General features: G+C 36.2%; 1 protein-coding gene across 3 annotated transcripts in view; it reads left to right on the forward strand.

Annotated features, from left to right (window-relative positions):
* Positions 1–11031: 11031 nt before the first annotated feature.
* LOC120766843 (uridine phosphorylase 1-like) overlaps positions 11032–13203 on the forward strand; it is a 50769-nt gene continuing 48597 nt past the window's right edge. Inside the window, exons 1-2 of one of the 3 annotated variants that reach the window (XM_040092557.1) lie at positions 11409–11565; positions 11870–12043. The gene's annotated coding sequence lies outside the window, so the exon portion shown is untranslated. Of the gene's footprint in view, positions 11065–11408; positions 11566–11775; positions 12044–13203 lie in introns of those variants that run through there. The other 2 variants (XM_040092558.1, XM_040092556.1) reach the window with 2 other exon arrangements.

The following is a 13203-nucleotide window of genomic DNA, read 5'->3' on the forward strand; positions in this document are numbered from 1 at the left end:
CATATGTATATGCATATGTATATGCGTGTCCACGTAAGGACAAAGATGCTGACGCTAATTCAAGGCGTTTTTTAGTGGCAGATTTAGAGACTGTCAACAACATTTTGTGCTAGAGACATGGCTAGATCAGGCCAAAAGGCTTTTACAGGGTTTGTCCGGAAAGTAACAGGACTGAGTCGATTTAAAAACATTTATTGAACTAATTGGTACAATTGTTTAAAACTTTCCAAATAGGCTCTTTCTGCGTCGATGCAGCGCATTCTCCGGAATAGCCTTGAGAACCGAGGTGCTTGCTGCTTGAATCCCCTCTGTCGTCTCAAAAGGTCTCTTTCAAAAATTGGAGATCACTTTCACACATGTTAAAATTTTCTTGGCACACTTCCCTCGCCGCGTTTTCTGGTCGTCAGTGAGTACTTTTGGTGCCATTTTCGCGCACACCTTGCGCATGTTCAAGTTCTCCGTCACAATGTCATGAACCACAGATTATGATACATTTAACATCTGGGCAATTAAACGAATACTTAGTCGACGGTCTGAGTTCAAAACTTTGCGCACGCGAGTCACATTGTCGGTGTTTGTCTAAGTCGCAGGTTTCCCAGAACGGTTTTCATCAGCGACCTCTACGCGGCCCTCCAAAAGGGACTAGTGCCACCAAAACACACCACTTCTTCCTAAAGGCACATCTAGGTAAGCCTGCTTGATCATATCAAAAGTCTCAGTCACAGATTTATTGAGTGTCGTAGGAACAGTGTGAACTAAGGAATGATCCAAGTAGAGGTACTTTTTTCAAAATAGCCTTTTTTTGACAGATCACGCGTGAGTTGTGTCAAGCTGTCATGTTATTTATGTTAGTATTGTTTGGCATTTCATCATGGAACGACTTACGCCTGAACAAGGTTTTCAACTTTATGTCGTAAAGTCACATTCTGAAAAGAATGTGCTACGCGCGCTTCGCTCAACTTATATCAACATAATCGGCCTACTGAGCGTATTATTTGTAAAACCATCACCCATCTTGAGGGATAATATTCGACCCGAGAGACCACTTTCAGCACGCAGTGAAGAAAATATAGCAGCGGTAGCTGAGAATGTACATGAAGATCGTGGAGAGTCGATTCGGCACCGTTCGCAGTAACTCGGACTGACGTATGAAACGACTTCGCACATTTTACATCGACATCTTAAATTGAAAGCGTACAAAATATAGCTTGTGCAAGTACTGAAGCGGCTCGATCTTCCCAAAGAAGATCGCCTCGCTCTATGGGCTCTTGAAAAAATCCAAGAAGATCCGACTATCTGATCCGTTCCGATCCGAAGCCAACATTTGAAAGAAATAATCTTCAATAATTAAATGCCAAAGAACGTTCTTTCATATGATAATAAACATTTCCCATTAATTTGAAGTTTTTGTGTTTTTCTTTGTGTGTGTGATCCATTTATTTCATTGATATATAAAATAAGGACATTTGTAGAAATTAAATTGGTGTTCCGCTCCACCCAAGGATTTTAAATCACTGATTACAAGGTTAAAAACAAAGAACAAATAAAGAACTAATTTGAAAAAAACTAAAGATATAGAAAATTATCCGAAATAATATTTTTGCTCTCTTTTTATCCGATAACCTGGTTAGATTTCCCAGACAATCAGCTGTGATGAATATTATCGTTACTGAGGCTGTTGACTTGGGAACTTAAGCGTTATTTAGAATATAAATAAATAGTGGTCCAATCTGAGCAATACTGGCTTGAGAGATTACTTCGTTGCCTTGGACAATAACTATGTGAAATTCAATATAATAAAAAAATGCTTTCCATACAAGGACTTGATTTTGATCGGATAAGAATTTTGTTCATACCTCAATATATCAAAAACAAATTGTAACGGGTTTGTTTCTCGCTAAAATATTTTACACTCAGAATTGAGCATTGAGTGAAATGCTCAAAGTGCGCTCTAAAAGCTTTCCGTTTACGCCGAATCGGCTCATCATATGCTAATATGTATGCAGCTACGTAACTAATGATGCCTTATATATTAAATATATACAGTTATCTCAACGTTGTTGTTATGCAATGCAATATATTTCTTTCCTGCGGCTCACGTGCCCCCTTTTTGTCGTCTATGGCAACGACAGTGGTAAAAGTTTTGACGCTTTTGACCGATTATCTGTTTGGCCGTCTGGCTTTTGTTGTGTACACATACATATGCTTATATTATATAACAGTATAATAGATATTAAGTGCAATCTACATAGTATATATTTTGGTACTATAGAACATTCAATTTATATGTATTCATATATATTATACATATACATATATATATACATCTATACAAGTCTATACATATATCTGTCGTTTTATATTTCATGAGAGTATTGCATTCAAATTTTAGTTATCAATTTCCTCATTGTTCTGTAAATAATACATGTTTTATGTATGAATGAGTGACAGTTAGAAAAATGGGCGTGGTAGTTGCGCCTGCTTACTTAAGCTTAACGGAGAACGTTTTGTTGTATTTTGGTATAGTATTTATGCACTTAGCCAAAACCGGTCGAAAATCCTTCTGCATTTCGTACAGCTTGGCAAGCAACAACCCAATTCTCTTCCTTCGCTGTGCCAGTGCGCTTCCCACACGCTTCTCTCACGCTTTCCCTCACCCTTTCTATTTTTTCTATTTCTCTCTTCCGCCCACTTTCTCGCTGGTTTTCGACGATTTCGTGTCACTAAAGTGCCGGAATGCAATGCTTATCTTCAACGGAATTTCCGGTCTATGACGTGCTTGAAGGGATTCTTACGAAACTAATGCCCTTACAATTTTAGTATACTGAAAGTTTGTATACACATATTATAGAGTGTGTACTCACACATTGTCCTGCAATTTCAAAGACATTATTTACACATTTTAATGGCGAAAAAATAAGCAGTGTTTGTTTGACAATGATAAGGGGCTAGGACAGTATATAGTATGATTTTCAAAAAATCGATTTTGTTGACTATAAACACAATTTCATCAAATAAAGAAAGTTTTCCATACAAGAACCTGATTTTGATCGGTCAGTTTGTATGGCAGCTATATGCTAAAGTGGCGGTTTCGATAAAAAGTAGCGTTTTGTAGAGAAAAGGACATATGTGAAATTTCAGATGTATGTATATCTCAAAAACTGAGAGACCAGTTCGACTGTGTACAGAAAGGAGAACAGACAGCCGGACATGGCTCAATCAATTCAGCTTCGACAGTTATCCGAATTATCCGACGTTGCCTTCTGTGTCTTACAAGCTTCGTGTTAAGGAGTTACATGGGTATCCTCGGCTAAAAAACAGTATTTTTTCAATCTTTTTCTTATATAAAAAATGAAATATTTTATTTGAACTTTTTATTTTTACCAACACACATTATTAACAAAGAAATTCTGAAATTTTTGGAAAAAAAAAAATTTTAAATTCGACCATTGCGAGCCATTCTCGTGACCCTTCGGAAAAAAGATGTACGGGGGCAGGATAACTCCTTACAGGATTATCTAAAGTTAAAAATACGGGTTTAAGTTAAAACCTTAACTCAGAACTTGGACGAAGGAGAAAACCTGAAAATTGCTTTTTTAGCAGACATTTTTACAAAATAATGAAAATTTCTTTGAAAATTTCGCAATATTTTTTTCCAAATAGTTGTAATTGAAAAAAATCCTTCGTCCAAGTCTTTAAGATTTATATCTCAAAGACCTGTATGAAATTCCATGAACATCGGTTAAGTAGTTCTCGAGAAATCTAGCCAAGCGACTTCAAAAACACAGTTTTGAGAAGAAGGCGTTTAAAGACGGCATACATAGCCTAGCTAGCTTCGACCTCGCAAGTTCTCAAAATTGTATCTCCGAAACTATTATTTGGATCAACTTGAAATTTAGGACATTATTCTAAAGCTGTTGTAGAATTTAATAAGACAATAAAAAATTGAATTTTTTGAAACCGCTAAACACATGTAATCCCTTAAAATTAATATACTCTTTCTAATTTTTATACCCTAAAGATGTTTTTAGTAAAGTCTAAGTGCCTTTCCTTTTCTCTCACTTCCAGAATAAATGAGGGTTTAACGACTTTGTTTTTTTTCAGCTACAAGATTTACGCATTCTGCGTTCTTTACAAATTTCTTTATACCCACTTCATATGCCAAACCCCTTTAAACTTTCCTTTGTTGATCATTTTATCTGCTCGCTTTTCCCATGTTTTCCTTGGCGCTGCCGACAACATCAGCTGTCGCTGGCAATTTAAATAATTCTCGAATTGCCTGTTTGTGTGGCACCAGTTGCCAGCTGTGCGTGTGGGCCGACTAGATTACTAACAACAACAATAATCACAATAATCAGGCGGCTGCCTGCCGCCTCAAACGTGCTGCTAATGGCAACTCGGTTCCTCTTACAGTCGACGAGGGAGAGTGCCGGGAGTTCTGCGACCCACTTTCGATTATTTTCTTGCCATCCAACAAGTGAATCAACACAGTCTTATATCTTATAAACGAGTATGCCGTTATGATTGACGTGCGGCGCTACAGGCGAAGCACACTTGTTTGTTGTTAGTGTCACTCACTCTCAACTTAGCGTACAAGGACATCAACGGGTATACAATTTAGAGTTATTAAGAACAGTTATTGTGTTGTGCGATAGTTGGCAGCATTTTAAATTGAATTACATAACAATATTTCTAAATTGCCGCTGTTAGGGATTTGAATTTCAACTGAAAGTGAGTAGAAGTGCGGCGGTTCGCCTTAATTGCTACGCATATTTTAGAATATCGAATTCGCACCAATGTCAGCGTTGAGATTTCTAAAGGTCACATAGGTCATAGGCTTTGAAAAATATGAGTATATGTCTGTTCATATGTATATAAAAAAGAAAACTTGCGTGAGATGTGTGAAAGCCTATCTGCGATGAGAGCAACTATTCTTACGCACACTTATGCTTACTTACATATACACATTTGTATAGTACATACTATACATATGTGTAGTTTTGTACACGAATGCTGTTGATTCGCTTCTCCGCTTTGGCAAGTTGCTTAAAAAGTAGGCATTATAGGCGCAACAAGCTTTTTTTGGTTGCTGTAGATTATAGTGGTCTGATACTGCCGGTTCCGACAAGTGAACAGCTGTTGGGAAGAAAAGAGCGTGTGGATAATTTTGGATCGATATCTCAAAAACTGAGGGACTAGTTCGCGAAAACGAGACAGATATACGGTCCGACGGATATTGCTAAATCTATTCAGCTTGAATCACTGATCATTTGTGCATTTATTTTAGTGGTCTCCACCGTTTCCTTCAGGAACACTTCGTGGCAAGCTTAACAAACCCTGTTCAGGATATAAAAATATCCAACAAAATACTTTAGTGATATCCAAAAATTGCTATTGAATTGGCCCCACCAATGACCAAAAAGAAGTCTAACGGAGTCTAATCACATGACTTAGGTGGCCAACTAAGAGTCAGAGTCTTAGAGTCTGAGGATTGAAATAATTCGGTCAATAAAAATCACCCACATAAAGTGATGGTTTAGCGCGCTGTATGGCTTGTTCATCACTTTTCAGGAATCATTTAATATCTAGGCGATCGATATTGCCATAGAAATCCAAGAAGTTCACTTCTCTACATCGGTTACCATTGGTGATAACTTCGGCCCCATCGTCAGTTTCACTAGGCAAAACAGTATACTGATGCAGCAACTTTTTCGAAATAAGTGTTAGACAGGAGATAATACCTGGAAATTGTTACTTTAGGTCAAAAACGAGACTTATCGCTGATATTTTGGATTTTCTGTAAGCTTCTTGCATAGAGCCGAAATTTCAACGGTTTTAAAAGTGTTTCCATGACATATACCTATATTTTAGCATTTTATTTTTTCGCATGGGTTTACTTTAATAAATATGGTGCGAACGATCTCTCTAGAAAACTCTATATTTATAAAAAAAAAACTCTATAATACTATGTGCAAGAGTCTTCTTCCTAATCTAAGCTTAATATCTATAAATAAAGTATATATTCCGAGAACTTTTGAAGAAGCAGAAGAAGTTCAACTATTTTTTCTTAGAAATCGCAGCTTAATGGTTAGTGGTCTTAAGGGGTTACATGGGTTTCAAAAAATCGAATTTTTTATTATCTTATTAGGTTAGGAATAGGTTAGGTTAGAATATTGTTCTAAATTTTCAATTTCATCCGAGTAATAGTTTCGGAGATACAGCCTTGACAACTTGTGTACTAGCTAGGCTAAATGCGCTGTCTTTAAACGCGTTTTTTTCGAAACTGTGTTTTTAAAAGTCTTTGAGATACAATTCTTAAAGATTTGGACGAAGGATTTTTTTCGATTACAACTATTTGAAAAAAAAAAATGTCGAGGAATTTTCACTGAAATTTCCATTTTTTTGTAAAAATGTCTGCCAAAAATCCAATTTTCAGTTTTTTTCCCTTCGTTCAAGTTCTAGGTTTTAACTAAAACACGATTTTTTCATTTTAGATGATCCTGTAAGAAGTTATCCTGCCAACGCGGGCACATCTTTTTTCCGATGAGTCACCGGGAATGGCGTCGCAAGGGCCAATTTAAAATATTTTTTTTTTCAAGAATTTCAGAATTTCTTTGTTAATAGTGTATGTTAACAATAAAAAATTCGAATAAAATATTTAATTTTTTATATAAGAAAAATATTGTTGAAAAAAAATGCAGTTTTTTACCCGACGAAACCCATGTAACCCCTTAAATGCAGTAAGTAATGCACAGAAAATTAGAGCTTTCGTGCGACTTTTCCCTTTAATATATCTCCTGAAATATCTGAAAACTTGAATAAAATATATCAACTTTACTTTATTTATTATCAAAATAATTTCAATTTAAATATTACTGAAAATGTAAATAAATACGTATACACACGTGTCTACTTATATTGGCATGTACATATGTTTGTTCGCAAATCATTCCTAAACCATACCGGTCCACACACATAAGCATTTGTATAAGTTTGACATTCGAATTTGTCATATTAATCTGGTGGATGTGTGTGCGTGTACCTCTTTTGGGCACCCACACATTCACGCCTTGGCGTATGAGTGACCTCAGCCGACTGCATTACGAAAATTAGTTGCTCATACGCAATGGTGTGAAAAGCTCTGCTGATTTATTGATTTGTGTATGCATTATTTACATACTTATAAACACAAATCTATTGAAACACAGAAGCGTTTACACATATTTATGAATCCATTTAGGTGTTTATAGATAAGTTTACCTCCAAAGTAGTTAAAGTGACTAAGAGTTGAGGTTATGCTAATTACATATATTTTCTATACATTTATTAGCAATTAATCAAATCGATAACTAATAAGATGAATACCCTCACTTTCGACTTCGGAACGGCAACTGGGTTCCGAATAACTGCTAATATTGGCAGTAAGAAGGGTATTTTATTGAGATTGGTGGTATTTATGGCAAAGAAGTCAACGAGGTTTATGGTCTAAGTTAATATTACGCCTTTTATTCATTTGCGCTAATTGAGTTGTTACTATTCAAGTCATAATATTTGTACTACATATGCATGTAAGCATGTTCATGGGTATACATGTGCGTAAATCAGTGTCTTTCACTAGGCAATTATGTTTTATATACAGCTGCAAATGTGCATGCTCTAGAAGCTTTCAAGGTCAGTTGATGTGAGCCAAATTTTCTGTTATTACAGGGTTCGGCACTCGACCAATTAAAAAAACCACAAATTCGGTTTGGAAAATTATTTTTATTTACTATTTTAAAGTACAAAATGTGCGAAAATAATCATAAATTCAGGACCAATTCAATTTTGCTTGATATGACCACTTTTTGCTTTAACTATGGCTTTGAGACGGTCAAAAACCGAATCGCAAGCTGCCCGAATGTGACTTGCCGGTATTTTGGCCCACTCACGGGCAATGGCTTTCTTCAGCATCTCGAGACTGGTGTATTTTTTACTTCGGACCTTGCTCTCCAAAATGGCTCAGAGAGAATAATACATTGGATTCGCATCTGGTGAATTCGAGAGCCATTGTGTGGTCGTAATGAAGTTCGGAACGTTGTTTTTCAGCCATTCTTGATTCACTCGCGCTTTGTGAGACGGTGCTGAGTCTTGTTGAAACGTCCATGGTTTGTGACCGAAATGTTTGTTTGCCCACGGCTTCAAAGCAGCCTGCAGAACACTTTCCCGATAATATGTCGCATTTACTTTGACGCCAGGCTCGATGAAAATAATTGGAGAGCGCCCATCTGCGGTGACAGCGGCCCAAACCATTATTTGTGGCGGATGCTACCTCCTGGTGGCCAACCGATGACTTAGATTCGCGTATGAACGGTCGGTCAAGTAAACCCTATCGTTTTGAAGGTTTACGAATTGCTCAATTAGAAAATTTTTTTCGTCAAAAAACACAATGTTCGGAAGTTGACCGCTTTCGGCCAAGCGAAGCAACTGCTTCGCTCTTTCAAGTCTTACTTGTTGCTGCTTCGGTGTGAGATCATGGGCCTTTTGGAACTTGTAAGGCTTGACCTTGAGCTCATTTTTCGATATGCATCGGATGCTGCGGTCGGATATTTTCAGTTCTTTAGCCATTTAATTGGCACTTCGTCGTGGATTTCGCTTAAGTCGCTTTTTCTCTTTCCGAACTATCTCACACCGATGTTGCAGTCTTTTGATGACCACCTCCATGGCGTTTTCCGATGCTACCAGTATCATTGTAACGAGTGATGGTGCGATAAACCAAAACTTTATTCACATTAAGGTGTTTGAGCTCACGAACAATTGCTGGCTGTGATTTTCCAGCTAAATATAAAGCAATCACACTATTACGTTTGAATTCCATCGCTTATCACTTCTTTTGCGTTCATTTTTGGCAAAACGCTTTTGTACACTTGTGAACAATACTCCGAACTGTCATTCAGCAGATTTATAAACAGCTGATTCCAGTGCGACAGCCGCGCGAACGGTTGGTTACACTTCGAGTGCTGGAGGTGCCTTTCACATCAAAATCATCATTAGTGTTTAGTATACGCTTGTCTTTCTGAACTACATGAAGTGCTTTCGGCAATTTTTACGGTAAGTGAAATTATTCAAAAAAGAAGTTCCATTAAATTTTGTGTGCGGAATCCAATTTCTGGTGCTGAAGCGCTCAGAATGTCTTCGGTGATAATTCTTTGTCGCGAGCAAGTGTATTTGATTGGTACAAATTATTCAAAGAGGGTCCGAAAACGCGTTTAGGACGGCCATCAACATCAACTGATGATCACACGATAATAAAATAAAGAAACTGATACTTGAGAATCGACGATTAATAGTCAGAGATCTTTCTGGCATCGTTGGATAAGTGAAAACAATTTTGGAGGATCATTTGGGCATAAGAAAAGTGAAAGCACGATTGGTTCCTAAATCTCTAAATTTGTTCGAAAAACACTGTCGCGTTAACGTTTGTGAATCAATGCTTTGAGACTACCAGAATGTCATGAAACGGATTATTACTGGCGGTGAGTCTTGGTTCAATGCTTTCGATCCAGAAACAAACGATCAATCGGCCGAATATCAATAAAATACAAGTGAAGAAATGGCAAAAGTGCGCCAAAGCTAGAAAAACTACGTCAAAGCAGGTCAAAAGTCAAGGTTATTGACATTTTTCCTTGATTATTGAGGTGTGTTGTATTCCGAATTCCTTACCTCCAGCCAAACTGTCAACTATTCTATTTCTATTCTATTTGAATGTTATGCGTCGTTTGCGCAAATTTATTCGTAAAGAGAGGTCGGAATTATGGGCCGACAACTCTTGGTTTTTACCCCACGATAATTCACCCTCACACACTGCATTGATTCTTTCTTCCTTTTCACCGAAACCACCGTATTTACCTGTTTTAGACTTCTAACTCAGTAAACTCAAATGACCGCTCCGGTCAGACCGTTTTGAGTCAATTGAAGACATTCAACCTCAATCGCCAGGAGCATTGAAGGCTATTCCGGAATTTGAATGAACTTCTGAGATAAGTTTGATTTGCTTAAAGCCTTACTCATATATAGAGTAATAATATATAAATTATTATTTTTCGTTGATTGAGATATCTATTTCGAAAGTCTTGACATAACAGTTTTTTATGCTAAAAGTAAATCGTATACATATTTTGGAATACAAAAGACGGAAGGTATAATGTGAACCCACAAAGGGTACATACACATATACATACATATATGTAAATAAATGTTGCGCATACGCCGAAGTGAGCAATCCATGTTGATATGCCACCGCCAGACATTCCTACGTGTGTACACAGAAATGTCTCTATATATTTGGCTGCGTGCATTTGATGTTTAACTGCAAGTGTTAGCAGGGCTTACAACAAGAGCAACAAATAAAATACAAGTGAAGAAATGAGCATTCCAATACTTGCAAGAGAGTGGTGTGTGTGTGTGAGCAACTGTGCTTAAAAAATAAAATAAATCGCTTTAGTGCTTACTTAAAATGTAGAGATATACTTACATACAGTTATAATTTTATAAGCTTAAAGGTGCACGCACTCATACATTAATCAACATTTGGTTCGCAGCTTTGTGACATTTGTTGATATGACCCCGACCAACGTCACACCAACAGCCGCTGCAAGCGCACTCCATTCAACGTCATTGCTGACAAAGAACTTGTGTGAATATAGCTATATACAAATATTTCGTTTATATATGTACATATTGTGGTATATACATAAATCACAAAGCGTTAGGAACGTCACTCTGAGAGTGCGTCTGTGTGAGTGTTGTTGCTGCAGGATACCATGCGCACAACTCAGCGCTTTCCTGTTGTTGGTGACTGCGCTCACAATCACTCTATATTGAGTGAAAGTGTTGTGAGGAGAAAAGCTTTCTCTCTGACTTAATTGGCGTGTGAGTGCTAGTGCGCTCTTCATTTAATGCTCCGCTATTGAGTCATTTGCCGCTACGGCGTTAAACATTAAAGTAAATTACAATTTTTTTCTCATTTTCATTATCTTCGCTTTCCATTGAAGCCAACCGAGCGCCGTCAAAGTCAAACGAGTAAAGGTATGAATCAGCGACCGAAAAAAATTAACTTTTATTTCGGTTTACCTCATATTTGTATGTATGTATATAAGTATATATTCTGGCATTTTTCGGCAAACCTTGGCAGTTTGCTTTGTTGTTGTTGTATGCTTATGCCGTAATTATCTGACGTATTGTTTGGTGTTGAGGAAGTTGTGCGCAGCTTTCGCCAGCTGTGAGTGAAATGTCGCATGAGCGCTTCTGGCCAAGCACCACATAAGAGCTTAGCTGTTTATTTACATTGTTACTGAGCCACTCAGATGTGTCGAACATGGAGTTGTACATACACATAGCATATACAGTTAGTTTGGCCATAAAACAGCAAAATCAGTTAGCTTTGTACATTTCGGGGTGTTGGTTGTAATTGTGTGTTCGCATCGCCGCATTGGAGTAATATTTTAGGTGCACGATATTGGCCAGTTGCAGTGACAGATTATTGCTAACACCAATTGACAGCGTGCATGCCACGAGAATTATACAACGGTAGCTTAGTTGAAGTAGCAAAAAAAAGAATCTAACGAAAAAATAATTAATGAAATTCAATTTAATTGAAAAAATAAAATAATAATAATTTGAAAAATCAAAAAAAACTGTATCGAAAAAAAATTTCAAAAAAAGTTTATCAAAACAAATTATCTAAAAAAAGTTATCGAAAAAATTATCGAAAAAATTATTGAAAAGGTTATAGAAAAACTTTCGAAAAAGTTATCGAAAAAAATTTATCGCAAAAGAAATTATTTTAACCCAAAAAAAGCCTATCATTAAAAAGCAATTATCGTTAATTTAGTGACCGTCATAAATCAAAGCTGTTCATACACATCTACTGTAGATAAAATTTGAATTTTCTAAGAAATTTACTAAATTTCGGCATAAAAGTAAAAGTGTAAAGGTTGCTGGACGCCAACTTGGTAGCTAACGGGAAAACAGCTTTTAACCATAACTGCCATAAATTCAAAATTCAGTAAGTAGATAAGCTACCTATTTACATATGTATATATAAGTAGAAACTGACATATATGCATATATCACATAAAATGCAAAACAACGTATCCTCAAAAAAAAATATTATTAATTGAAAGTCGTTGTCAAATAAATAACCGTTTTATAACCAAAACTCATATTTTGTTTCAATATGAGTGAATGATAACCAATATATAACCATTTTACAATCAAAACTTAAATGTTGCTTCAAGATAAGTGAATGATAACCAATATATAAGCATTTTATAACCAAAACTCACATATTTTTTTCAATATGAGTGGTTTATCCTTCGCCTGTAAACTTATAAAAAGTGATGTTACGTTATTTTGTACTTTAGGTGACGATAAATATGTATAAAAATGTATGTACATATGTATATAAAAACATGTAGATATTTGCACATTTGTATGTACATATATTAAGTAAATATGGGCGCAATTGGGGAACCTAACTTAAATTTATGCTTCAATTTGGCAAACAACAAGCAAAGGTCACACAAATATTTACATATCTACCTACGCAGATACCAATTACTAATTAACTATTTCTTGTTATAATATTTAAGCATATTTTGTTTAAAGCCAACATTGAAAATTAAAAAGTCTAGTTTGTTTGATTTTAAAATTTTTTTGTTTGCATGAGTAACAATGCTTACTTATACTATATACATATGTATGTACGTAGAATAAGTATGTAACCTCTCTCAACCTCATTACTCACTGCTGTCCACAGCACACCCACACTACTAAAGCAAGTAACAATTTCTTTGAAAATTTTTACGAAAAAATAATTATTCTTGAAAATGCTAAAACAAAAAGCGCCGCACCAAAAGCGACAAGTGTATGCCGAAGAAAGCGCCCAAAATATGAGCATTCGCAGACCAACAGACACAACAGAAAAATCAATAGCAAAAACTTGCCTTAAGCGTTAGGCGGGACGGGGGAGGGGTACGGCTGGCAAGACATGCATTGAACAGTTATTCATATTCATATTCTATGTTGCATGACAGCGTATTGCTTTAAGATGCCGATGTTGAAATGCCAATGAGGCACATTTATTACTCCTTACTGTCATTATTTATGTATAACGGTTATATAACTACATAAGTGATAGAAAAATGAGTCGGCTGCAGACTGTTG

Source organism: Bactrocera tryoni, chromosome 1, assembly GCF_016617805.1.
Source record: "Bactrocera tryoni isolate S06 chromosome 1, CSIRO_BtryS06_freeze2, whole genome shotgun sequence".
Taxonomy (NCBI): Eukaryota; Metazoa; Arthropoda; class Insecta; order Diptera; family Tephritidae; genus Bactrocera; species Bactrocera tryoni.